This window comes from Phasianus colchicus, chromosome 3, assembly GCF_987193195.1.
Source record: "Phasianus colchicus chromosome 3, bPhaCol1.hap1.1, whole genome shotgun sequence".
Classification (NCBI taxonomy): domain Eukaryota; kingdom Metazoa; phylum Chordata; class Aves; order Galliformes; family Phasianidae; genus Phasianus; species Phasianus colchicus.
Window position 1 is genome coordinate 30,253,149 of NC_143438.1, and position 27,371 is coordinate 30,280,519.

The window sequence follows — 27,371 nt, forward strand, 5'->3', positions numbered from 1 at the left end:
CAAATAGTTAGCTATTCTTGCCATTCTGGCTTTTATTTTAGGTTTAGTTTTTGTTCTTTTTTTTCCCATGAAAGCTATCACACTCCCTGAAGGCATTCAAGGCCAGGCTGGATGTGGCTCTGGGCAGCCTGGTCTAGTGGTTGGTGACCCTGCCCACAGCAGGGGGGTTGAAACTAGATGATCTTTGATGTCCTTTTCAACCCAGGCCATTCTATGATTCTATGACATTCAAATATCTATGGTAAAACTACTTAGGGTAGTGTTTTCATACTATACAGGTCTCTGAGCTGGAATGAGTAGTTTTTTGAAAGATAACGCTGAAAGAAAGGGATGTCATATACTTGTTGTTGCTTAGAAAACTGGCCCATCACCCAATGCTGTTATTCAACAAAGCTACCTTGAGTTACAAGATGGAATAAAAGTTGCTTTAAAAAAAACAAATGAAATCAACTTGTGCTTCAAGGCATTAACAGGCTTTGTAAAAGGATGTGATAGGAATAATATCCCCTTCTGACACATTACTTTCTAATTACAGATTATGGAACTGCTTGTATCTTTCTCTGATGGGTCTAATGCTGTCACCTTTAAATACTAGGTAAGTGATTTTTTTTTTTTTTTAATAGATTCTTCATTTTTTTTCAGTAGCTGTTAAGGGCATTTTACACAGGTCACTTGCAATGTAGAGACCAAAAACTTATTTCCTCAATCATATTTCACTACCATATTAAAGACAGCCTGCAGATGCCCAGGGACCCATGCAGCACATGATGAAAACCATGAGATGATTCAGATCAAGAAGCAGATCCTACCTAGCGGTCTTCTAACACCTGATGCCTTAAAATCGAAGCTGGATATATTTATTATTATTTTTGTTCAGAAAACATAATTTAGCTAGCAAACGTGAGGATGAGGAAGGAACTTACATGTCTGTAGCAAGTCTGATGTGCAGCATGTTTATAATGTTTAATTCTTGCTTGAAAATCAATGAATATAGACTTTTTTCATGTTTCTATGAAAATAAAGACAAATGCCTACAGCTACACTGGCAAACAATGTGCAGACTTCTCCTGGGAACTACCTGCAAAGAACACCCACACCTACCAGTAGATTGTTCCCAGCACCACGTCCCCTATGTGTATCATGAAGGAATTTTCTCCTTCCCTGCTCAGGTGAGGGCTTTTAATGATCACCTCCCACTTACTGCACAATAGTTCCATTGCTAAGTGACTCAGTACTTCTTCATACCATTTGAGTTTGACGGCACATACATGTAATGAGGAAACCTTTCTTTCCTGGGGGAAATTAAGAAAACAATACATTATTTCACTCAGTAACTCAACTAAATCCAATATGGGTTCATTCTTTTAGAAAGAGTGTTTATCTAATTCTGCAAAATTAAAATATGAAAGGGAAAATGCCAATAATACTGACTTTGTTCACATTATGAGTCTTAGTTCTTTTATACCATTCTCCCTCCACTGATGATTTTATTTGTTGAAAGGGGACATGAAGATAAAGTTGCAGAAGGATTAATTCACATCACAACTTCTATAAATTACTATCACTAATGTATGTATGCATATGAAATAAAACCTCAGAAATGTACTTATTTATTTGTCTTTCTGATTTCTTCTGTGAACTCTGATTTCAAGTTTTTCTTTTAGCATTTCCTTTAGCATCTTAGCATATTTGCTAAACACACTGCATGCCCAGAAAAAGGTGCCATAACAGCACAGGAGCCTTGGCTGTACCCTGTGGCTTTAAGAGACGTAGAACAAATATTATTTGGAAATCTCTCTGGTGCTGGGCCCTGCTGGCAGGTGCTGAACTCAGCGGATCAGAGCCCTGTATCTTGCTTGGGGTTCTTAGCAGAGGGACCCATAGCAAGCAGGACCAAAGTGTGCATTGATTCCCTGCCTCCACATTGTGGCTGGCTGCTCAGAAAGCATTGATTGACTGGGAGAGTATGGAAGAGGAAATCCACTGAGAGCTGCCAAATGCACCGTGAGCCAGCCCAACCTGGGGCTCATGTGAGCCACAAATGGCTGCACAGAAGAGAGGAGAAATACTGCTCATATTGACTCCCCCCATGCTCCTTGCAGCACCAGCCTTTGGGCACAGGCACCAGCCCTCTGTACCTCTCCATGCTTCTATCTGCTGCTGGAAGGAGGTGGGGGCTTGAGGCCTCCCTGGAGGAGGCTGCAGCACAAGAATATTGACCAGGCTCATGGCTGCCCACGTTTAATTACCAGAACACATTTTCCTAAGTGCCTAAATGGTTCAAAATGGTGAGTTCTGCCCGCCAAGCTCAAGTGACTTGCACATATTGGAAAACTGCTTCCAAATAGCTGTCTCTCTCTCTCTGTGTATTTTCAATTATGCGAGAATATAACATAAGCATCATTCAAGCAGCTGAGAAATGCACAACTTCAAACTTCTACAAAAATGCACAATTCCTTGCAATACCTCTGGCCCCTCTTTTTCTGATAGAAAACCAAATTTCTTTGCTAATTCTCAGATGTTAGTGAAACGGTAATCCTTTTTCCCTGTAAACACATCATGCTAGATGGATGGACTGCAACAAAGTGAGTTACATGTTGCATTTAAAGGCAAGTATCACCTTTTAAAATTTGCTGGTCTGTTGAAACCTGGCAAAACAATAAGGTGAGCTCAGCTCTGTGCCCAGTACAACTCCTTACCACCTCTCTTCCCTCCAGGCTGCCAGAAGCACCTGCTATGATGTGCACCAAATGCTGAGCAATAACCAAAAAGTACTCTGTTTCCTGTGGAAATGAAACAAGCTCTATTGAGAAAAGTAGTTTTCAGAAGCTTTCAGGAAACTGTAGGCACACTTCCACAGAGGCCAGCTTTAAGCAGCATCAGTCAATACATGTGAAACATGGACCTCTGCAGTTCTGAAGAGGCAGCTCCAGTCACCTTGTGCCAGAGCTCCCTGGGGCTACCTTGCCTTGCATCTCAGTTACCCAAACAACAAGCACTGACATGAAACAAGCTTTATCAAAATGCAGCCTCTAGGTCATCCTGTGCAGTTTTGACCTACAGTTCTCCATTTGTTCTCCAGCCACTCTGTTGTTTTCTGCTGGTTTATCTTTCTTTCTTTCTTTTTTTTTTTTTTTTTTCCCATGCTGTTACCTCCTGCTTGGGCTGCAGCTGACTAACCTCTCATGAGGAAAAGTATGGATTTTTCAAGGTTGTGGTGAGCTGGTATTATAAGTAATTGCTATATTATCTCATACGGAAAAGGCTCCTGTCTGCTCAGGACCTTCCCAGTTGAATATCTTCATCCCATTCTCCTCTGGGACTTGGAGGTGGCATAAGCTATCAGGCTTCTTCACACAAGGCTGGTACCATCTGGCCAATGCCATGGGTGATAAGGGCAAAGGATACTTCTTATAACATATACCTCCAGGGTTGTTCTTGGACTTTTTGACCTCTATATGATTTTGAGTCTGTCTATGATACCTTACAAATAAATGACCATCCTGGTGATACTGGTGTGTGGAGGATTCCTGTGAGGATGGTGCAGGTCCTGATAAAAGGCTGCTCTGACTTTGTGGGGCTTGGGATCATCATGTCCTGTCTATATTTGGACTGAAAATTGAGAGGTTTTAGAAAGGTCAGGCAGACACAAACACAATCTTGCCTTCATCTTTGTGTCATGTATCTTTGTGCACAGCTGGTAATCACAAACTTAGCCCTAAACTTCGAGTCGTGCTGCTAAAGCTGTTGCCTTCTAAACTGTTTGCACATAAGATTTCATGCAGTGTATCAGGTCTAACATGTCTGTAATCTGTCTTCTGTCTCCCTCTGATCCAGGGTGTCTGTCAGACAGACCTCTGATTCATTACTCAAGCTCCTACCATGTTTCCTCACTGTTCTGCCTCAAATCAAAGCTGCATCATCTTTCCCATTACACCCCTGGCTCCCTAAATAGCTACAGCTGCTCCTGTTGCAGCTCTGCCCACCTCCGTGCAGCTGGGGCAGTGAGATGCTGTGCCTGTGCACTGCCCTGTTGGTACGAGTAAATCAAGTGGGTCTGGGCTGCTGCACTGCCAGCCCTTTTTTTTTTTTTTTTTTTTTTTTTTTGGTGTTTTTTTTCTTTTTTTTTCTGGTCTGACAGTTTGCCACGGGCACTTTAGCTTGGCCTAAGGATATGCTCTGCAGCTCTGCTCTGGCAAGCCTGTCTACCACTTGTTCAACCCGTGTTGGATAAATAACAGCAGGTCTTTGCTGCAAACACTAGTTGTCTATTAAAGAAAAATGCTGGAAGAGAGGACAGGAATCTCTTGCAGTGCTCATCATGTGCAGCAACTTACAGCTACCGATGCAGCCTCCCTCCTGGGCTATAAAGTCTTCGCAGGCAGACACTGGAGTGGTGCTTTATGGCCTTTAGAGCATGCTGCTCAAAACATGGGCTGCCGACTGCTGCCCAAGGGGCCTGCCAAATGCACTGCTTGATACAAAGCCTGCCGAGCATGCCACCAGTGCCAGGCAGGCCCTGCTCCTTGTTGGGGACACACAGGTCCCTGTGCCAGGTGTTTGGCTACCTGCAAGCACTCAGCAGGGGCTTCCTCATGGCACTGCCTGATTTCTCCAGGGCTGGATCTGTTTCTCTCAACAATTTCACTTGCAAGCTGGAGTCCCCCAAGCAGCACCGTTTTTAATTAGGGGCTCTGTAATATCTCCTAAGATGCACGTTTCGTCAGAGATCTTACATCTGAAGCATAAGGCTCTATTACCCCTTATTTTTCTTCTTGGTTTGGAGCACAATTACTGTGTCCCTTTACAATCTTATTCTGTCCAGGTCAATCTTCCAGAAACTTTCTCAATGGTTCAATTGTTCCAAGGACTATTTTGAAAATAATCTCTCTCAGGTCACTTTTTGCCCTCCTTGTGCAGCCTGCTCCTTGTTTAGACAGTAACAAGTTTTAATTCCTCTTTTCCTCACTGCCTACCTATTGATTGTCTTCTTCCCTCTGCGAAGCCATGCTTACACAGAGACATGGAACCAGCTGTCAGAGCCCCGCCAGCCTGAGTCTCGTCTGCCTGGAACAGAGCGTACAGCGCAGAAACATTTGGGTTAAACCGCTTAAAAGCAAATTTAGCCATCCTAATGGAGCACTAATGGTACTGATGTTAATGAGAGGGAAATTCTGTGAGGGCCTGCAGCACACATCCCTCACTTACTGACGGCAAATGGGAAGCTTTTAAAGGTGGGCTCTGTCCTAATATCGTCTGTTGGAAAGGACTCGATGTTCCATAAAGTCCATGTTATTGCTCTGAAAGACTAAATGAGGGAGCGCGCTACTAACTGGAGTGCTTGTGAAGATTAAATCTGTGTTTAAGGGGATTGAAATCTTTTAATGCAAAATTCAACAGCTAGAAATTTTACACCAACTACTACTTAATTAAAATTATTAAGGTTTCAAAGAGTGTAAGTTGGGATAGACCGTGAAAAAATTTGGTCTTAAATGCGTAATTAAAATATAATTATATTGGAAGAAAGTCATTACTGATGTTGTACCTCAAGTGCATATCTAATATGCTATCAGGAGAAAAGGTTTATGCTTTTGGGCCACCAGCTGTATAAGATATAGAAGAGGTAGTCATAGAGATAATAGAGATAGAGGTAATAGAGATAAAGAGATATTAGCAAGATCATCTAGGTAGGTAGTAACAGTCCTTTTACAGCCTAATCCTCGGGCTACATTCAGTGAGGGATCTGCTTTGTCTCAGATCAAGATGTGCACTTTGGCAAGTTTTCCTTTGACCTATTTAATTGTTTCTCAGCTCTCTGCCTGGGACTGTCAGCAAAGGAAGCACCTCTCAAGCAGTGTCAGACATTTCTGGATGAGGGGAACATTAGCACTAAAAAAACTCATTTGCTCGTATCTGAGAACCATTTAACAAAGATATTTAAAGAGCCTGATGCCACCTGGTTAAAACCAAGGAAGGAGCAATTCTCTTGGCCCCCGCAACAGTCAGTATCACCCAGAATTATGGTATTAGTGTTAATGCACAGTTGTGCCTTTGCAGGGTTCTTTTTAACCTTATTCAGATGGCACCCTTTTTAAAAAATTTTTTAAAAAAAGAAAAATATGACATTCCACACAGTTCACAAAACCTGAAGCCCAATCAAGTTTCACCAGTCTTGTAGTCACTGAAAGAACAGACAGTGAGACTAAGGAAAACATTCTCAAAAGACGTTTTAGGAGGAAAGATAGAAGTGTAAAATAGAAGCCACTTTGTAGTCTCTGGAGGCTGAACGTCCCTTTGTTTGTTTGTTTGTTTGTTTTGGTGTTGTTCTTGTTGACTGTACTAAGGTTTGGGCCTGGTTCATGAAGATCTTTCATAATAAGTAACAGGTAGGTCAAAGATGCAAAGTTCACAGTCCCACTGGGAGCAGATCTTTTTCAAAGGTTCAGACTCATAGATTAGATTTGAATGATCTGGGACATCTGGATGCAACCTTGAATTCAAATGGCATCAAAAGGATTTACTTGTAAGCTTTTGATTTAACCTTGTCTCTTCACACAACTTTCTGAGTTTTTGAAATGTGATTTTTACAAATACAATGAGCCTTGTAAAAGAAATGTGGAAGAGCAAATGTGAATCCCTAGGCTGCTCAGTGTCCCTTTTGATACAGTACAAAAACAGTGTAAGTAGCCTAATGTTTTAATGAACAGAAATATATTCCTGGCAAAGAAGTGAATTTAGCACTTAGTGAAATGTGCTCTACTGAACTGGTGACATTAGGTTCATAGTCAAGCTTTTATTGCTAAGAAGAAATTGCGGTCACACTCTTCATATTGAAAATTTAGTTTAATAAAGTAAAATTCAGTGACAGTAATTTCTCTCTATCTCTAGATTTCCTGCAGCAGTACTTGTTAAAAGAGATAGGAAACATGCAGACCTTCAGATAGCCTTTCTCACACCAAAGACCAATGTCTTTATGGACTAATACTCAACAAGGATGTTCTCAAGCAACTTTTCATTTTTAATGCAATACAGAAGATGTGCAATTCTCAATGTTGTGGAACTGCATCATCTAAAACAGTGCACACTTTAGAGTGAAGGGGTGATTCTTTTACAACATTAGCAATATCTGTCAACAGGGCAGGACTGAAGGAAGTCAGCGTTCTGTGACTAATAGCATAAGCAGTCCCTTCCCTTAAGCAGTTTCTTTTTATCTCCCAAGGGTCTTGTAGTAACTTATACCTAAAGAAGCAGCCGTTTTATCTTCCTCAGTCTAATTAAAATACAACATCAGGCAGATGAGCAATACAATATTGCAAGTGTCCATTTGTTAACTTGTCAATCTCTGAAGGATTTCCAGTTCTGCTTGTGATTGAAGAGGCACCAGATTACTCAGCTGTAGAAACCACAGATGAAAAAAATCCCCGACTCTTGCAACCACAAAACTCATGAGGATTTTACAATCCATGGGGTGAGATTAACTAACAGAATAATACAAATGGAGTGAAAACGTGTTCCATTCACACATTTCTTAAAAGCCAAATAAATTTTCCTTATGGTGAGTTTTGCATTTTTGTAGTAGTATGAAACTTTTTTTCTTTTATGCGCTGAGGGGTAGGTGGTCAAATTTAGCAGAGAAAGTAATGGCTCAAAGTATACAGCAGAAATAGACAAGTTGCATTTTCTAATGTCTATACACTATAATTGCATGTGACTCATTCCCTACAGTTCCCATCTATGCTCCTCTCCAGCCAGATGCACTGGTAGGGCAGGCACTGTCAAGAGAGAGATTGTTGTGTCCACTTGTATGGGAACTGCTGAATCACGGCCTGAACCTCTGATTGATCACCTGAGGCAAGCAATGAGTCAGCCATGAGAACACGGGTGAAGGCAATTCACCTGTGCTGCAGGAAGGGGTGGAACCTGGCTCCACCTCTCCTGGACCCCATTTAAGAGCTGACTACCAGTAAGGAAGGATGTCTCCTGGAAATCCACTCTGCTGGAGTTTTGTAAGTGAGCCCAGGATATGGGTAAGCATCCTATCTTTTCTGCTTTGGTGTAATAGCTATGTAGCCAAGCTCTTTGGTATACCTCTTAACTATAGCATCTGTACATTCATTGATTGTACACCACTGAATGTCATAAGATGTGGGCAGAGACTGGATAGAGGTCATCCATCTAACCCCTTGTGTTTGTAAAGTTAGGAACAATGTAAGTATTTACAGACTGAAGCCTATGGCTCTGAATTTACAGGATTATGTAAATCATTTTTCTATTGATATTTTTTGTTCTCTATGTTGTTACATCTTCCATCTGGGCTTTTAATTTGTAAGCTGAGTAACTGGAATGTATGAGGGTTTTATCACCAAGAATTTCAGGGTTTGCTGTCATTTTGCATATGGGCATAAGGTAATGCCTTCTTCCTTTTTATTTTATTATTTTACTCATTAAAGGCTAAACACAAATTTGTGCATTTAAAAGCAGCACTCTGAAATTGCATGGCTATATAATCGCAACTTATCAGACCAAAAATTAAATCTAAAATTAGACATAAAAATCACAACATTACCAGTCCTGGATTTAAGGCTTATATTGCTCCAAATTTCAAGGAAAATATTTAAGAATCGATTTAAATGCTAATGAACCAGTTTGCCATAAAACTAGCAAGTAGTTACACTCAATCAGAGTAAAAGAGAAACAGTATTAGTTTTTCCTTTGTTGGCCTTCACTTGTGACATTATATACATAAATTCACAGATGTTCTGGTCTCCCAGACCACAGTATAGTAAAAAAGATACTTTCCTGAAACCAAGATGTAGTGAGCAGAAACAGAAAGCTTTCTTCCTTGCACATTTGTTAGGTCAAAATCAGGCAACATAAGCATGTATGTGAACTGCAAAATGTGTACAAGAGGGAAGGGAAGATCCATGAATGACAAGTTGAAGGAGAGTGACAAGGCTGCCCCTATGGATCTGTTGATGGAGGAAAGCTGCTCATACTGTGCCTCTGCATAGCAAAATGCACTCACCTTATCTGTTGAAGTTTCACCTAGATTTTCTGCCAGAAGAGGAAACATGATTTTGAGATGCATCCCAATCTGAAAGAGGGCAGAGGAGGAGAATTCTAACCTCTGTTAACCTATTAGGAATATAGTCTGTAAATCAGAGAAGATAAGATAGACAGGGAGACCTCTGCTCTGCTTCTGTAGGCAGTGGGAATGGTGGGACCCCATAGTCACCATCTCACAGCATCTCGGTGACTGCAACTGCCTTGGGTGGTGTTGAGGAGTGGGGACATCTGCCTCCACCACTTCCAAACTACTAGAGGCTCACTTTCATCAAGCTGATTGTTAGCAGGTTCAGAATCTAAATATTAAAAGAGAGCCTCAGAATTAAATAGGCAGAACCCTCTAGTCCTTATTCATTAAGGAAGTGTCTGGGGGCTTCTTCCCCCCCTCCACTAAAGAAGGTTCGAAAAGACAAGTTATCCTTACGAAATCTTATAAACGCCCACGAGACAATTTTGCTTTGAAGTATCAGTGTGACAGGGCAAAAGCAGAACAATTTGATACTAATGATTTCAGTCACCATCCTAATGCTTCATGTTTTAAAGATCATTTTGCAATAAAGACATCATGATTTTACAGTCGCATTAGAATAATAAACCATAGCACTTATGGAATACTTTAAAACAGAAAATAAACTGGAACAATAAATGTTTTTCTCATTTTAGAGTTGGAAAAATTGGGTCTCAAGGAGGTGACCTTGTTGTAGTGCAGTTGGGGACACCTTCTCCTCATCCCTCGTTCTGGGGCTGCATTTTTGGGTGGTACTGTCCCTTACCTGCTATTGCAGAAAAGATAACTAAAGACAACAGATGCAGGCTGATGTTCTAGCTCCCTTCCTTGTGACTTCGGGCACCTCACTGAGGCATCTAAAATAGTAATGGTGGAACTATCATTAGGTGAAAAAAAAGTAAAAGTGGAGAGAAGTGACAAGATCTTTTCACGATAGATGAGATTAACACAATTTACTAGACTTGCTAATGTTTCCTGGAGGCAGGAAGTGGCCGTTAATCCACTCTTCCCCATCATTTTTGCTGGCATGTTCTCTGCCCAATGACCTGCAGGAGAGGAGCAGCTCCCCAGCCTAGGTAGCTGCTGCCCACCCTGCTCCACCAGGGGACTCCATGGCTGGTGTGGGCACTGCACAGAGATGTGGCTGCTGCAAGGCATCCTTTAACTCGGGGAGCACAAGGAGGCTGCCCATAAGTCATATCTCCAGTAGGGGTTCATGAGCCTCCTATCTGGCTTGATTCATTATTCATCTTCAAATTCTCTTTCCTAACTTTCTTCATTCCTTTTGCTATCACTTGCTAAGCAAAGGTATGCGTTTTCCTCCAAGAAACTCCATTGACATCTCTGCGAACACACAGCTCAGATGATGACAGAAAAGAAACAGATGGTTCTATACAGGATCCCCAAGTGCTCATCAATATTTACGGACATCAGACAATAACTTATCTTAGACCATCTACATTTAAACCACAGCAATGCAAATGAAGCTTCCTTTGCATAGTAAGTAGTAGGGATGGGATATTACTACATACATTTGCATCTTCACTAGTAAAGGACGTTCCTCCTCCAGGAATATTTCCTTCATGTACTGTTCTGGTGTGTTACTGTAACATATAGTCAGGAAGTCAGTCAGGAAAGGTAATATAAAAGACAGAGTGGGTTTCCCAGCTCAGAAACAAGTGTACATTGCTTAAAATTTTGGCAGAGGATAGAGGAGAGGGAAAACTCTTTGTGGCAGCCATTCACTATAAAAACCTCAGCTGCTCTGCCTCATAGCAGTTACCAGAGAAGTGCAAGTGCTCAACTGGTTTGAAAAACAGATCCAGACAAAATGTTCAAGGACTTGTGTGAATCTTTAATTAAAATCCATTCAAAATGAGCATTTCACTCTCCACCCTTCTTCTCCAAAACACAATCCCACGCATTGCATGTTGGAGGTAGGCTGGGGTGGTGGAAACAGCAATGAAAGGAAGAAGCAAAAACCCCCAAACCGAAGCAGTCACCAAGTTGTCAACTCTCATCATGAGACTTAAAAGAAGAGAAAATCCATACTGACAGGGATGAGATCCTTGAGATGAAGTTTGGTGGCAGTGTGTGCGTTGAGGAGGCAGTGTGGCCAGCCACTGCTCTCGCCTGTGACAGCTGCATTTGCTGACAATAGCAGCCTGGCTCTGGGATACCTGTCAAAGGGCACCCAGAGCTTGAGATGGCACATCAGAGAACAGGAAGAAATTACGGATGGGGGATTACTTCTGCTGGCACTGTTCATCAGTATTTGAAGGCTGTCAACATCCCAAACTCTGATACTTTCTCTCTTGGCAATTTTATTTTATTCTTTAATTACAGCAGTCTTTATTCTAGGCAGAATTTGTGGAATTGGCTAGAAAGATAAAAATCATCAGGATCCTTGGATCTGATTCTTTGTCTTTATTTGTCCTCACGTGACTGAGGAATGCACTTGGGAGTCAAGATTGCCTTCATGGATAAGGAAAAGTCCCACAAGTACAGAGATAATTTCACTACTTTGTGGATGTGCGAACTGTGGGAAGACAGCCCCCCTCTTTTTCATTACTTACTTATGTTGCTGTGTATGGAAAGTTATTTCTGTATGATGAAAGCGTTTGCCAGGAGTAGACAGGTTGTTTTGAATGGCATTGCTTTTGAATTCTGGTTATAATTAGATTCCTTCCCTGTGTGCTTTTCCCTTTTTCCTTTATTAATTTATTTTCTTTTTTTTATTATTATTGTAAGAGTCTGTATCTAGTACATTGCTTTCCTTTGCATGAAAGACTTAATAGTCCATCACCTAATTTCCATGTTAATTAGGCACGTGACTCCTCTCAATAACTGCCATATCCTCACTCGCTTAATACGTACTTCTGTACCCTCAGCAGTGATCTGATAAAGAACATTATCAGTGCAAAATACATAGAACAAGAAACCATGGGGATTAGATATTAAGGAGGACACTGTGGGGACTGTGTTAATTGAGACGATCAGCAAGATTAAGATAAGTCTTGCTGCTTTCTCATATTGGTCCTAATGACACAATGCAGAGCCCAAAGCACTTTACCTGCTGTACAATGTATTTAAGTCGCTTTCTTCCCCAGGGTTTGTAATCTAATCTTCTAGATAAAACACTTTGCTGAGTGAAAACAGCTGGCGTTAAAAGCTGTGTTTTTAAGATACAGCACCTGCATAAGGTTTTTAAAACTGCTAAAAATAGTGAAGGCTAATAGAAGTTGTAATGTGCTCTATGTGTGCACACATCCAGAGAGATAAACAGAAGTCTGTGTGTGAGCGCACAGCATGGCCTGAGCTGGTACTGGTGTTGTTCCACCTTCAAGAGGGAACTTTGCCTGGGTGTCTTCAGAGGCCTCTTCTATGTCCTGTTTCCCTGATAATTCATAGGAGTGGGGGTGCTAATACTATCATTTTAAAAGATTGTTCCTTCTTTAAGAATATTGGCTTTTTCCACAAAATGGTTGCTGCCTACAATTAAAATGAAGATTTCTCGCAGCAAATGATTTTGCATAAATAGATTCTGAATAATGGAGTTGTTGTCAAGAAAAAGAAATAGGCACTACACAGATCTTTTTCAAATCAATTCTTGATGGAGTTCTTCAAAGGGGGATAAACATTGCTGGTATAATGATTTGCCACATGACCTTGCACTTGAAGTGCTAAGCAAGGTGAAAAACAACATATCCAAACATGAAAAATTGCTGATTTTGATTCCTAAAGTAATATTTTTCTAGCTAGAACTATTTCTGTTATGAGCTGGCATGCACATACAGAGAGAAAGTTAAGATTTTCCTTCAGCAATATGTGATATCTCCCACTCAACTAGATAACTGAGATGCTATTTTTCTTCACGAAAAGCACTTTTGCATGTCTGTAGGCAAGACAACCCAAAAGCAATTTGAGAGGAAAGGTAGGTTTTGCATTTATGGCAAAAGACTGAGCGTTCATTGCGGTTCTGGTTGTCCTGCCCTTTGAGCCAGCCTCTTTCCCCTAGGGTCCCATGGGGTGAGGTGGACCAGGGGGTCTCTTGACCAGAGACCTTCTCCAACCTCAGAGTGCACTACAACCAAGAACCACTGTGACACAGGCTGCCAAGAGTCCTTGTTTTCCATGGCACCAACATGACAGCAAGATACAGATCAACATGGCAGCAAGCAGGAGGACTTGAAAATATTCACTGGCGGTAAGAAATCTGATGTAAATGGCCTACTGAATCCAAACTGATGTTCCTCAGATGCTTTGCTGCCCCAGCCTAGGTGCAGATCAGTATCTTCCTTAGGCAGTGGGATGTACAGCAAGGCAAACTGCTGGTACAGAAAACATAGGCTGCTTGGGGACAGTCGTCATTGCCTGACAAGAAATGTGACTTAAAACACCATACACACTTGGTAGATAAAAGCACTGATCTTCCAAACTGGAGAATGTTACAAAGACAGGAGAAGCATAATGACAGAAGCAAACATAGAAATGTAAATGAGTGGGAAAAATAATATGAGGAAGGAGTGCACATTAAGCGGCCAAAAAGACATTACTTTGCTGTGAAGGAGTTGAACGATATTGGTGAAAAGCCTATTCTCTTTCAGCGGAAGAATGAAGGCAGGAATAACAAATTAAAAAGCAATATGCAACATATGGGAAGAAGAAAGAGGTAATAAAGATCCACATAAATAAGAGCTTATGAAGTGTAGAAAATTGATAAAGGATACTAAAGACATCAGAATAAAATCCATGGCTGATCTGGCTACGTTTTGGAAGAAGTGTTTCTTGAAAGCTTATTAGTAATAGGAGAAAAAACTATCAGTGTCATAGACTCATTACTAACTGGAGATAGCAAGTCATTAGTAACAATGAAGAAAGAGGCAAAATAGTTCAACAATTATTTTTGTATTCTATTAGAATAATGTATTTTTGGACATATTAATAATTAGGAAAGACACTGAACAACTTGTACCAAGGTTAAACATTATCGAAATCGTAAGGCCCAAAAAAGCAATCCCCAAGAGTCATGGAAGAGTTGATATAGGATAGTTTTAGTTTCCTTATGTACATTTTTAATAGATAACAAAATAGTGTGGAAACCTGCAAAGGTCCTTGTCAATATTGAGTAAAATTTCCAAGGCAAATGAAATCACCCAGGTAAATACAGTCCAACTTGGTACCAGTCTCAGGCAAAGTAATGGAGAAATTGGTGGAAGATCTAATTAATAAAGCATTTAAAGATAAGACTGTAATTAATGCACTCTTACTGACAAGGGGATTGCAATTTCAGACTGGGACGCATAGTTGACAGGGAGTAACCAGGAGCAATCTGTTCAAAACTGGGGGACAGAGGGAGGAACTTCCAAATTCAGTGATGAGGTAAGGCTGCTGTAAGGGCTAGAACCCAAGTAGAGAGGCAAGGCAGGGTCCCAGGGGAAAAGCAGCAGGAGTCTGTTCCACAGGCAACTGCACTGTCACCTGCATGCAGTTTATGTGAAAGGCAAGCTTCTGACTTTTGACTTGCAGTTCTTTAATTTATTTACCTGAATGATTTTTCTGTATTATGTGATTATGAAGCAATCTGCAAAGATATAAATGAAGCAGCAGCAGGAAACAAGGCAGGATAGGCTGTTTCTGGAAGCGAGGGGAGCAATGAGGCTGTGGGATGTTCAGTTGGCAAAGAAATAGAGGATAAAGAGAAGAGAGGGAAAGGGGCAAGCAATACAGGTTTTAGAGGCTACATAAAATGTCCTTAACCAGCTTTCATGAAAAACTGAGTGTGTGACTGAACTCCCCTCCTAAAAGAGTGCTCCAGCAGATTAACAGGAATACAATAAAGGGTCATTTTTTTCTCTTGGAGCTATTGAATTCCTTCCTTTCATTGAATCAGTACATTGCAGATTTTGCTTATCAAAAGTCCTTTAGTGCTGTTTGATGATGAGCCATATTCTGCCTTGACTTCCATCCCAGGCATCCCCACCAAGTTCAATGATATCTTGTGGAGAATAAAGCAAGGCAGACGTTAGCTTGATGTCTTTAACAGTGTTGCAGCTGCTAATGAAGCACGATCCGATGTGCTGCGTTTGGAGGCTGTCACCAATGTGTGCTAGAATAGACAGTCTCTGCTGCCTCTGCAATTGATTCATCAAGTGCTCTATGTGTATAGGAAATTGGAACATTTATTCTCTTCTGTTTGGTTTTGTTGCCATTGACAAGTCACGTGGATAAAAGATACAAGAAATATTTTGGGAATTTTTGGCAATGAAATGGTTTTCCTTTTCTCCCACTCCTTCCCCACCCAAAAGTAATGGAGTTGTCAGGCTTATTAGATAGCACAGGCAAGTTTTAAAAAGTAAAGAATGGGAGTGTTGCTTTTATAAGAAAGAGCTGTAGACCTGGAAATGATCCATATTTGGAATATAAATGCAAGCTGTTATGCAGATCAAAGTATCTATTTGGAGCCAAATTACTCAACAACATCTATCTATGCCTCTTCAACACCTGCAGATTAGCAATGTAATCTTGTGGAGGTTGCTATAGCTACATCTCTGGAGCAGGTGGAGTTCTTCATCTCTGGGAGCACTGCTATGTTCATTCTTTGCAAATAAGCCATCTAAGAGTATATTTAAAATGTCACCCTGGTGGCGTCAGTCCCTGTCTCTCTGACACTGTCACATCAGATCTGTCCTTACCCAATTGAGCCTAGCTTTTTCTTAAGAAACAATGCTGCTTCTATCAAAGTGCAGTGCCTTCTCCATGACTACATGTGCCTGGGCACCAGTCAGGCCATAAAACACATCCTTGAGGTTAAGGTGGGGAGGACAGCCCAGGTTTATCTTGCAGTTATGTAGTCTTGTCTAGGCTGGTAGCACATACAACTGTAAGTTAGCACAGAGCAAAACTACCAGCCTTCAGCAACAACAGTAGTCAGGGCCTACAAGAAGTCCCTGGCTTCAGTCAGGTAGTAAGAGTGCTAACTACGAGGATTTTCAAGATGGTTGTGTACCCATGTCTTCCATCATGGGCTTTGCTTTCACACTGAATATGTGATCCTTCTTGCTTGGGATCTCCTGTCATTTGCCACAGCAAAGAGTTGCCCACATGACCCTGCTTTCCATTTGTCTGTCTGCAGTGACTGGCATATGCTGTAACCCTTAACCTTCTGCCAATCAAGCCCGCATCATGTTAACCTTTGTGAAAATGCAATAGGAATCCCTGGGCGAAAAGCTGATATCCTGAAAAAGAGCCCTGACAAGTATTAGAATAAATGACAAGGTTAAGAAGAAGAAGCACCAAAGACTAGAAAATAAACAAATCAGGATACTTTGACTTGTCTGATTTTGTCATTCTCCTTGTTTGTCTTTTGCTCTAGTTGTATGCGAAGTGCAGGCTTTTCATTCCCCAGTGAAGGTATGGAAAGAGAGATTTCCTACCAAAGCCTGTCAACAACAGCAACAATAACAGAGGATGTTTTCCCTCCTTGGCAAATTTTAATTTCTACAGTAGAAAGCTGAATATCAGAAAATGCTCCAAACATAGCAACGCTTCACTAGGTTTCAATAGAAAGCTCCAGACTTCCCCAGAAAGAAAGACATAAAAGAAAGAATAATATTTTTGCCAAGCAGCAGAGTGACCAACTTTATGCTCAGCGCCACATTTTCCATGCATTGCTTTTCCTTCCAGTTTATTTTGTCCCTTGTCATGTCTCTGATACACTGTCTTTTTAACTTCCAAATTCCTGAAATATGTCCGTCCACAGAGCCTCCTAACTTTTGTCCTCCCCAAGACCAGTGCTGTAAAATTTATTTCCAAAAGTTCAGGCATATAAAAATATGCCATGTTGCCTTGAGACACATCCATCTCTGGGTCAATTGGTGTCATACACATCACGACTGTATTTCTCTTAAGGCAACTTCTATATTCCAGTTCTCCACACTACTGGTAAAATAAACCAGGGAAAATGATGAAGAGGCCACTCATTATGATACAGGCTGCTTAGGGACTGGTCTTTCCACTTATTTCAGGAATGCTGCTGAAAAAGGTGAGTAAGACAAGTAGTGTGGAGGAAATCTTGTCAGTCATGCCTTTCTTCTGAGTCAGACTTGTTCATAGCTGGTGATCAAAACTTTGCCAAAAGCAGGGATGCCAAAAGCACTGCCTTTGAAAAGAGCTATCAGTTTAAAACACAGAAATGAAGGCAGCCACAGTCCCGTGTGCTGTGAGAGAACGGGCTCCTATCTGGGTGCTGAATTCCCATTAGCACAGGCCATCACGGAGCGATAATTAAGCCATGGCGGCAGTGCAGCTTGGGAAATGTGTGCCCAACTGATAGCTATGAAAATGGATGGCTTTTGTGTTTCCCAAGATTCAAGTCCAGGTTTGGGTTTTTTTTTGTTTGTTTTTGCGGGTTTGTGTGTGTGTGTGTGTGTGTGTGTGTGTGTGTGTGTGTGTGTATGTTTTTCTTCCTTGAGTTGTTTTTTTCTTCTTCTTTTTTTTTTTTTTTTTTGTTTCTTTCCTCTAAGGGCTATTAAAATCTGTAAACTGTTAATTTTGTACTACGCCAAATTAAGAGTAACATGTGTTCATGATTTAGCTGCCAGGAATTTGGTTTTGCTTTTTGTGGCCTTCCTAACAAGCAGACGAAAGGTACACAGAGATCTGCCATACACTCACGTACATGAACGAGGCTGTCAAAAGCAGCTAGCAGCTTGGGAGTGCATAGTCTCCCACCCCAAGACTCCTGTAGTGGGCTTCTTTTGACAAAAACAAGTTTTCCTTAAGGCATCTCTAATCAATCATATAAAATTTTAAACACACACACCATAACATTAGTCACTTTTGAAACTAGCAGCCTTACACATCAAAAAGGAATAACGTGGTCTTAGTAATTGCCACCATGCCTGTATTACCCATAGCACCCACAGAAGTTTTCTGTAGGGCAGAAACTCTTTCATGGAAGTCTTCTGTATGATTTTGTTAAGGAAATATTTTAAAAAGTAGACCAGTCTGAAGTTAAATCAATCCTTAGGCTGACGTGTGATCTTGTTTCATAACTAAAAGAAAAGCCATGCAAGGCTAATTTTTAGAAAATGCTACAAATTACAGCATCAAATTTTGCTTCTCTTTAGGGGAGAAGGAAGCTTACCTCCATCCCACAGCAGTGCTGGGCTTGACCCCAGTCCATGCTGTGTCCCAAATTGGTGGGCCCTGCAATTCATATGCCAGAGAATTCTGGTGGGTGCAGCACAGCTTCCTCTCAATTGCCATTGCTATGGAAATTGTTTCTTGAGGCAACCCTAATTTTCCTTTCATCAGTCAATTAGGGGCAGGCTCTGCACTGCGTTGTTTGTTTCCCCGGTGCTGCGCTGTTTGATATTATTTTCTTCATGACAAATTAACCACAGCTGGACCTGTCTGGAATTGCTAAGAATGCTCTTATGTAAAGTGAAGAAGAAGGGAAAAATAGATGTTGAAGGCATGAGAAACAGAAACTGATACTTTGGGGACGTCCTCTAAGTTCCCCCTGCTCAAATCACATCATCTTTCAGGGCCAGTCAAGCTGACATTGTGGAGCAAAATCCATAGCTCTTGAGAATACCACTGGTGACACTTCTTGTTGTGTTGGGCTATGTAACCAGCCCAGATCTCTCCAGAAAGGTCGAGTAATAAGGATTTCCCACATGCCTTTACCTCAGACACAATCAAGCCAAGACTCCAGTGATCTATGTTGGAAAATGTCCTTTCAGGAAATAAATAAAGGAAAGCAAACACAATCTACATGATTCTTTTTTCACTGCTGTGTCAATCTGGTACCTGGAGCTTTGAAATTCTCACATTGTGTTCTTTTAGCTCAAACAAACTTATTTTACATTTTTCCTCCACTCTCCCCCATCTTCTATGCTCCGTTGCAGCAACAGTCTCCCATAACACATTAGCAGATTAAAAATAACCTCCTGCCATTCTTCATCTACTTTAGCCAATTTAAAACCAGACACGCTACCCCAGCCTCCACAGAGCAGAGGAAGCAGAGCATGCATGTGTGCATGCATATGGGCTCTGACCCAAAGGAACCAATTCTGATAGAAAGAGGCGAGAGTTTATTTCTACTTCCTAGATAGATCTGATTTTGCACTTCCCTCTCCTGCTGCCTGTTTTTTCTGCTGCTAAGACAATCAGCTGAAGGTCCAGAAAATTAATGATTACAGTTACTGTGGGACAACAACAAGAACAATGATTCATGAACATCAGGACAACAAACAACAACAACAACGAACAAAAAAACAACCATTAATGCATTCATCTTTCCTGCAGCTATCAGATCCTGATGATCAGAACTGATGAGCAGCAGAGAGAGTTACTCAAAGAGAGGCAGAGCTAGGTTCTGAATTGGCCCTGGATGCAGATGCTTCTTGGAGACTAGTGTGAAAAGGGCTGCCAACTTGTGCCCCCACCTCCACTTTAAGTATTGCAAGAGGATCTTTGATCCACAGGCATCAAGGAAGAAAGCTGGCTGAGAGCAACCGCAGCACCCCACTGGCACACGATGTCTTCTTGCTATGCATCTTGATACACACATGACAGCATTCACAGGAAATGCTTCATGTGGCCAGTTTAGATTAAAAAACCCTTGAATTAGGGTTTGGAACTGTTTTCTTTGAACATGTAATCATTGGCTTTGCAGATTGTTTGTGCTGGTTATTAAGCGGTGTTAACCAGGTTCAGTCAATCTAGCAGCTGGGCTGGATAACGTATTACTGAAATTTCTGGGTAACCTGAGCTGACCCAAAATCCTTTCCCCTGTTGTGCTCCCTTGAACACATGTGAAAATCAATAGCTCAGAAAACCCTTCAATGTCTCTATCACTGCATGAACTCCATTTTTTTCCAGCTGCTACTCATTTACCTACCAGGGTTACCAGCTGCTCTCCTGGGGATTGCTGCCAACGTTGCATCACCAAGGGTGAAATGATGTCAAGACACTACTGAGTACGTACTGAGCTGAGAGGAAAACCACAGCTTGTTGCCCTGGACCATCACACACATCTGCACCTATTCAACTGCATTCGCTACTCTGAAAGAGCCACCATTATTTACTTGGCAGACCATATAAAGCTGTTTTGCACCTGTCCCAGCAGTGAACTTAATCAAAAAGCCACCCCAGTCAAACCTTTACTGTCATAATAATCTCCTCCGCTCTGATATCTGACTATTCAGTGCACGCGGAGGAACACAGCACCCTGCCAGACAGATCCTGATGCACTCTGCCCTCTTGTACTGCTGTACAACTGCATTTCTGGCACAAATCAAGGACCCTACGCTGATCGAATATCTTTCTTATTTATGAAGTAAAGTACTGAATCATTTATTTAGTATGGTTGTTGTTTTTTCCCCTCATATGAATTTGAAAACAGTTCCTGGCAATGGAGTATTGAACAAAAACTTTGAGATTGATGGATGAGGTTGGTTTTGTGTGGGGAGGTAAAGGACATTTCAGTGCTGATAACTGTGTGTTAGACTCCCTACTTAGTAAGTTGATAATATTCTTAAAGATTTAAGTACTCTCCAGGATGGAATTAAAACTGTACTTTTCAAATGTAGTGCATGTAGGACTTATAAATTCTCTGGTGATACACTAGCTTGTGGAAAATGCTCATTAATATCTGTTATTTTCTTACTATCAATAATTCTTAAGGCCTGCTATACAAATGTTTAGGGTAAAATGCTTAGTGGCAATTTACTCAGAGCACTTAGGATCATTAGGGTGGCAACAGAATGTAGTCTCAGCCGCAGCTTTTCTGATTTGCTCTCTAAAAATGATTTAGCAAAAAGTATCTGCATTGACATGGAAGCAGTTGTCTCCCATTTCACTGCTTTGCATTTCTGAACCAATAATCCCTCTGTTGCCTGCAAGTTGGGACCAATTATTTTATTATACATTCTTTCAAAATTAAGCCCTAAAGCTAAACAAAAACAAACCTCCAAACACATCTATACCTCTTATGTATGAAAGTCTTAGCAAGGTATTTCTCAGTTTTCAGCACTACTAAGTAAGAACAGGAGCTCCCAGCAACATCACTTTGGACATCCAAGCACATGGACAGAACGTGGTGAAGGAGCCCTGGAGAGGGAGGACAATGGAGAAGACCTGCTCAATGTTCCACCACTTTCTCATGCAGGTAAATCCCTCATTTCAAGAGGAGTCAATGGTCTCTGTCCACACAGATCACAAGGCAGGCTTACGGTTTAATTCTCCCGGAAAAATATGGAGGTTTCCTCCTGTTTGGCATTTCCATGCTCTCTTTCTCCAGCAGACAGACTGAATTCAGGAAGCCTTTTCCACTGGTTAGGTGACAGCCCATTGCTAGTGGGGGCACTGGAGATATGGATGATGAAATGTCCAAACTCCATCTGTCCACAACCTTGTGCTGCATCACCTCGGAAATAATGCTCCAGTTCTGACTTTCACTTATTTATATAACCACGGGCTGACTTTTTGTCTGTTTTCTCTAAGCTGCTGTGGGTTTTGTTTCCAGTAGGCGTATTACTTGATTAATGATCTTTCTGTTAACACTTGCTCATATGCCATATGGGATCTTCTTGGGTTATCTAAATGCACAAAATACTAAAAACAACTTTTTGTTTCTTTCCTTTTTTTTTTTTTTTTCTCAGCTCAACTCTGTTTTTAATAGCACAGTACCTTCTCCCCTCTGTCCTCCCCTCTACCCCCCAAAAGAAGAACATTTTCCTAGCTTCTCCAGACTTCACACTGTTGAATGTTACTTGTGATTCACACTGTTTCCTTGTGCAATAATCCAGGAAAACAGACCATGGACAGGCTCTGTCAGGAAGGGTTTTGTAATGGATGTGTCATTTCTCTTGCATCTATATTAAAGACAAAATCCTGTGATGGTTGATGAATTTGTAGACCCCATCTCTCTGAAATCACATTAGCTGCTCAGAACAGGAAGGCTGCTTTTCTTTCAGGCAATGATGATAGCACTTTCCTGGATGCAGGTCGAAAAATATTTACATCAATATAAATAAGCAGTGTGTAACTATAAATAAAGAACACAGGTAATAAAATGTTATCATTGAAGTTGAGATTAAAATTGAATCCTGCCAAGCCCTAAACATAGATCATGATAGACAAATCCAATATACCTTTTTTTTTTTTTTTTTGGTGGTGCTGTAATTATAGACTAGGTAAAGAAAAAAAGATTATACAGCAGACATAATTTGTAATGATTTCAGTAACATTTCTGAGGTAATGCCATGAGAAGCAATGAGTACTTGTGCATGCTTCTCCACAAGTGTGCGTATTCCCCCACCAAGAGATGCATTTGGATTTCAACCAGAGCAATGCTGTGAGCTGGCTAGCCACAGTCTGCTTGGCTGAGTCACCTCTGCCAGGGCTGTCCTTTCCCTGATGCTGCAGCTTGATGCCCTGACCAATGAAAGCCCCTGCTGTAAGATCCAAAGACAAATGGAGAAGCAGTTCCCAAACCTGGAGAGAAGTCCTATATGTCCAACAGTCAGGTGACAGCCCACAGGATGTGTCAACATGATGCTGTAGAATGGGATCATCACTTGATGGAGTGTTACCCACTGCCTACGCACCCCTCACCATCGTGGCCCCCTAGGAACAGCTACCAGATGTTCTGGGGGTTTGTTGTTGGCACAGATCCTGCTCTCCTTCTGACCAGGGGGGACGGGTTCCTGTGTGGATTCCCCTCCTTTCTAGCAGGGTGTTTATCCAGGCTGTATCTAACTGCTGTCTGGATATCGGCTCTCCCCAGAGTCTTCTCCAGGCTGAACAGCCCCAGCTCTCTCAGCTGAGAGAGAGCTGTGAGCCTGTCCTCGTAGGGGAGGTGCTCCATCTCTTGGATCATTTTTCTGGTCCTCCGCTGGATGTGTTCCAACACTCCACATCTCTCATAGGAAGCTGCCACTTCGTGGCAAGGGCCTGGTCTTAGCCCTGTATCCTCCACTGGATGAGCTAGGAAAAGGCTTGCATCCACGAGCCATGATTTGGCATGGAAAAGCACAGATGGGCTCAGAAACAGTCTCCAAGCTGCTCTGGAAAAGGTAGGTGGCATTCCTTTTAAGTTAACCAGGAATGGAGGCTCACGCTGACTCTCTGGAAATCAAGGCTTGAGGCCAAAAGCAATCTCTGGTATCTCAACAGATGAAAATAAAGCTTTAAAAAATAAGAACATGTCATGGAATTAAATGAGTACCACAAATTTAGCAGGTCTGGTGACTTCCCAAGAGAAGTTGAGGAGAAACATAGAGAAAACACTTCTTTTTGAGACACAGTGAAATGAATTACTAGTCCCTTCTGTAAAATCTATTTAAGTCTTGACTGCTGGATATTTACTTTCAAAGAAGTCAGCTTCCTCTGCAGTCTGCTGAAGAGCCCTAACTTGACTGTGCAGATGCAATTACTGAAAATGAATCTGTCAGAGAAATATCACGTAAACAAGGAGTTCTGATTGGGCTCTCCTCCTGAAGCCATCTTTGCCTCAGGGATAACCTAAGCCAATGCTTCACAAACCCAGTGGGAACAAGCAGTGCAGGCACAAGGCAGACTGACTAAGAAGGTTAGTAAAACTTCAAAGTGTTAGCCATGAGCTGGTAATTGGTACCTGGGAGCCAGCCATCCACAGGGAACATCAAACAGAGTTATTTTTGGCTCTCACAAAAAAATGTCAGGATAATTTTATTTGGGTGCCATTTCGGAACACCAGCAGCCCCTGATGGACAACAAACTCCTGGTACTTCTGCACCTTGATGCACACATGGGTGTTTATTTTGACAGGGGGTTGACAGTGTTTCAGAGCACAGTGCATCACAGGTGATTTGTAAGGTGAGTGCAGCCTGACAGTGGGCTCCTCTGAGCCCAGCCCAGTGCATTGGGTTTCAGAGCAACAAGATCTGTCTGCCACTAACCTCTCTGCAATTGTGCCTTTTTTCTCATAATAGAGAATTTATCCCCCGCAATTCATCCTTTCTCTTTGATCTGCACATGTTTCTGTAGGCAATTACACGTTAATATATCAAAGGCTATTGACAATGCCAAGAAATGGGTATGTTAATATTCTTGTTTAATCATACATGAGTTTGGATGCTGTTTGTTTTGTTTTGTGCGTGTGGCATGTTTTGCTTTGTTTTAGTAAGATTGACAGCAGAATCTTGCAGTTAGAAGCCAGGCACTGGAACACGAGGTCAAATGAAGTCAGCTGCACGATTCCATTTGATTTCTATGAGATGAGAGTTACAGCTGGAATTCTGGATTCGGTTTCCACCTCTTCTCCATACCTTCGCTGTGCTTTCAGCACAGTGTGGCCTGGTACCCCGGTGCTGAAATTCCACAGCCTGAAAATTTTGCTCAAGGGACTGCTGTTCACCAAGATTGTAGCATACGTTTCCTTCAGCTCTTGTTCTGCACAGCAAAAACACATGGGAGCCCACTGAACCGTGGCACATGATTAACTTCAGGCACATGTTTCAGAGCTCTCCTGAAAAAGGATGAGTTGTTACTCAGAGCAACTGCTTTCTCACTGTTCCTTCTGTGAAATGGGCAGAAAATGGGCAGGTATTGCCTTTCTACCACCTCTAACTGAAACACTCTGCATACTTTTGCTTCCCAAAGTTTGCATGGCTCAAATAAAAATGCTTACTTGAAAGTTCAGGTTTGTCAATGATTTCTGACTGTTTTTTAAAGGAGGTAATGGTATTTGTTTCTTTTACTTTTCCATGATCATTCAAGTGTTGGTAAGGGGCAAATTTTGAGCACAAGTTTTATATTTCTCGGGAAATGAACATATTTCGCTTGCTTTTCTAAAAATATCGTACTTTCAACTTTCAGTTGTTTATCCAAATATTCCTATTCCCCACTGTATTCTGAACATTTGATCTATGTGAGGCAATGCTCTGTTTAACCTTGCTTGTACTGAAAGCAATAAAATATAAAATGAATAGGTGGAAAGGGATAGTAAATCCCTACTGAGAAATTATCTGGCAGTTTCTGAGTCATGGGAAGATATCAACAAAGTGAAATTTATTTAATATTGATGAATGGGACAGTAATGCACCTAGGGAGAAATAACAGCAATCAACACAGATATTTAGGAGACATTAATATAGAAAAAGACCTTGGGGTTGAAGCGGATAATGAAGTGCATAAGAGCTCACATTGCAAAACAAGCAATTGGTGTTCCAGAGTGTGCAGTGTCAAAAGAGATCTGCCATGCAGCAAAGTGAGGGATAAGTGCGGCATCACTCAGCCCGGGTAAGACCGGAGCTGGAGTGGAGTATGAATTTTTCAGCCTCCTTTTTTTAAGAAGACACGGGAAAGTGGAAGAGAAGTAAAAGATGGGTAGCAGAAATGACAAAGAGAGCTGCGGGCATTGCGTGTGAAGGCGCAACGGAAAGTAATTCATTCGGCAGGAGGGAGCAGCGCCAGCCCTCCTGTCTGTGTGCCGCGCGAATGGACTTTCCCTGCAGCAGCAATGGTAAAAGGGTCTCAAATTAAAAATGGAACAACTCCATTTAGATACAAGAGAAATGACTTAATACTAAGGGCTGTTTCACAGGCAATGGAGTAAGCTGTCTGGTGAGCAGCTGAACTCAAGGCACAGTCAATAGAAGGTTTCTGGGGTGAGACTGGAAAAAGTGCCAGTGGGATTACAGCAGAAGAGGCTTCTCAGCATGAGCATGGCTAACACAAAGGTCCTTTGCTGTCATTTTCATTGACACTTCTGGGATCTCAAAGGCTGTACATAATAAAAGAGACGATATGTCCAGTTTTTAATGAAATCCATCTGCCACGCTCAGTAAGACTACACGGTGACTGGGACGAGAGGTGCAGCCCTACAAGCCTCACCTCTGTATCCCATCTGCTCTACAGGCATTCAGTGGAGTCGGCCCAGGAGCTGAAGATGCTGCAGAGGTGGGTTATAGCCATGTGCATTTTCAAAGAAGCTGGCACAGCTCCTGACCATTTTGAAACATTTGCTTCTGGTATTTGTAATGCTTGTACCAGTTAAATACTAGATTATCATAAGTGTAATTTACATATTTCCCAAGTAAGGGAACGTGAGTGGAGAAGAGAATTTCTGAATGTTCATAGTTCCAAATTAAACCAGTGTAAATGAGCCTGCTGTTCAATTCAGTGTGTAACGCATTATTTCATGGCTGTCTCCTCAATATTACAGGCCCCTTTTACATCAGGCAGTGTCACACCCCATCCAAATCACCGTGAGATAAAGATGTTCTCCTTTAATGTAATAAAGGACAACAACAATACTCCAACAGAGCCAGCGGTGTGCTTGATTTGTTACAAATGTTCCATCTCCAGATTGGGAAACACTGCACCATGAACCTTGTCATGAGCAGACTCTCCATGGCACAGCTCCTGCTGACTCCTTCTCCCAGTCTCCCTCTGTCTGCCCCTCCAGGATTTCCTTGAGTGGGAGCAGAGCTTAGAGGCAAAGCATGGCCCCAGGTTCCTTTTGCCTCCTCACAGCCAAGAAGAGGAAAAGCATGGGATTGTTTTCTTCTTGTTCATCTGGGACCTATGACAGCGGTCCCCTCCCACTCTGGTCATTTCATGGTTAGGACGCCAACGGGAGGAGAGCAAAAGAATGATTTGTGGGACTGTAAGTCAATCATAATGCAGTCCAGATAGTCATAAAATATCTTTACTTCTACCAATAGGTGAAATTTATGGTGCTGCTCAATGGAAAGTAAAATGCTCCCACAGGGTGAGGGGAATTCTGGAGAGGTTCCTATTAAAGGGAACTGTATTACTCCTAACTCTTCTTCCCTCCCTAGCTTTATTTTGCAGCAGGCAGTCCCATAAATCTGCCTGGGTGGCAGCCCTTCGGTGATGCAATGAAGCCCAGAGCACATCCTGCAGGCACAGTATTCAGGGGCGAAGCAGGGAAACTTGTCCCTTGCTGCTCATGATATGATCAGCGCTGCAGGACTCCTCCTGTCCCTGCGAGAGCCTCGGAGTTTGATAAGAGGCTGAGAATGACCCAGGTGGCCTTCCAGCCATTTCCAAATATCTGAGAGTCGTTGGACCTCTGGATCCACTACCATCTTCCTGTCCTACAGCCAATATTGAGTGTCCAGCAGAGCAAGAGTACACGTGGCCTCCTCAAAGGGACTGACCTGGAGCATTGTCCACCCCCGTTCCCCTGTCAGTGACTGTTCTAGGGAGGACGATGACTTAGAATCATAGAATAGGATCACAGAATCAGTAAGGTTGGAAAAGACCAGTATGGTCATCT

General features: G+C 41.8%; 1 long non-coding RNA gene across 1 annotated transcript; it reads left to right on the top strand.

Annotated features, from left to right (window-relative positions):
* The first annotated feature begins 533 nt into the window (after window positions 1–533).
* LOC149918491 (uncharacterized) lies at window positions 534–24,683 on the top strand. The gene is made up of 3 exons (XR_016465058.1): window positions 534–595; window positions 21,107–21,251; window positions 23,014–24,683. It is a non-coding gene; the product is annotated as an uncharacterized LOC149918491 (long non-coding RNA).
* The last annotated feature ends 2,688 nt before the right edge of the window (window positions 24,684–27,371 follow it).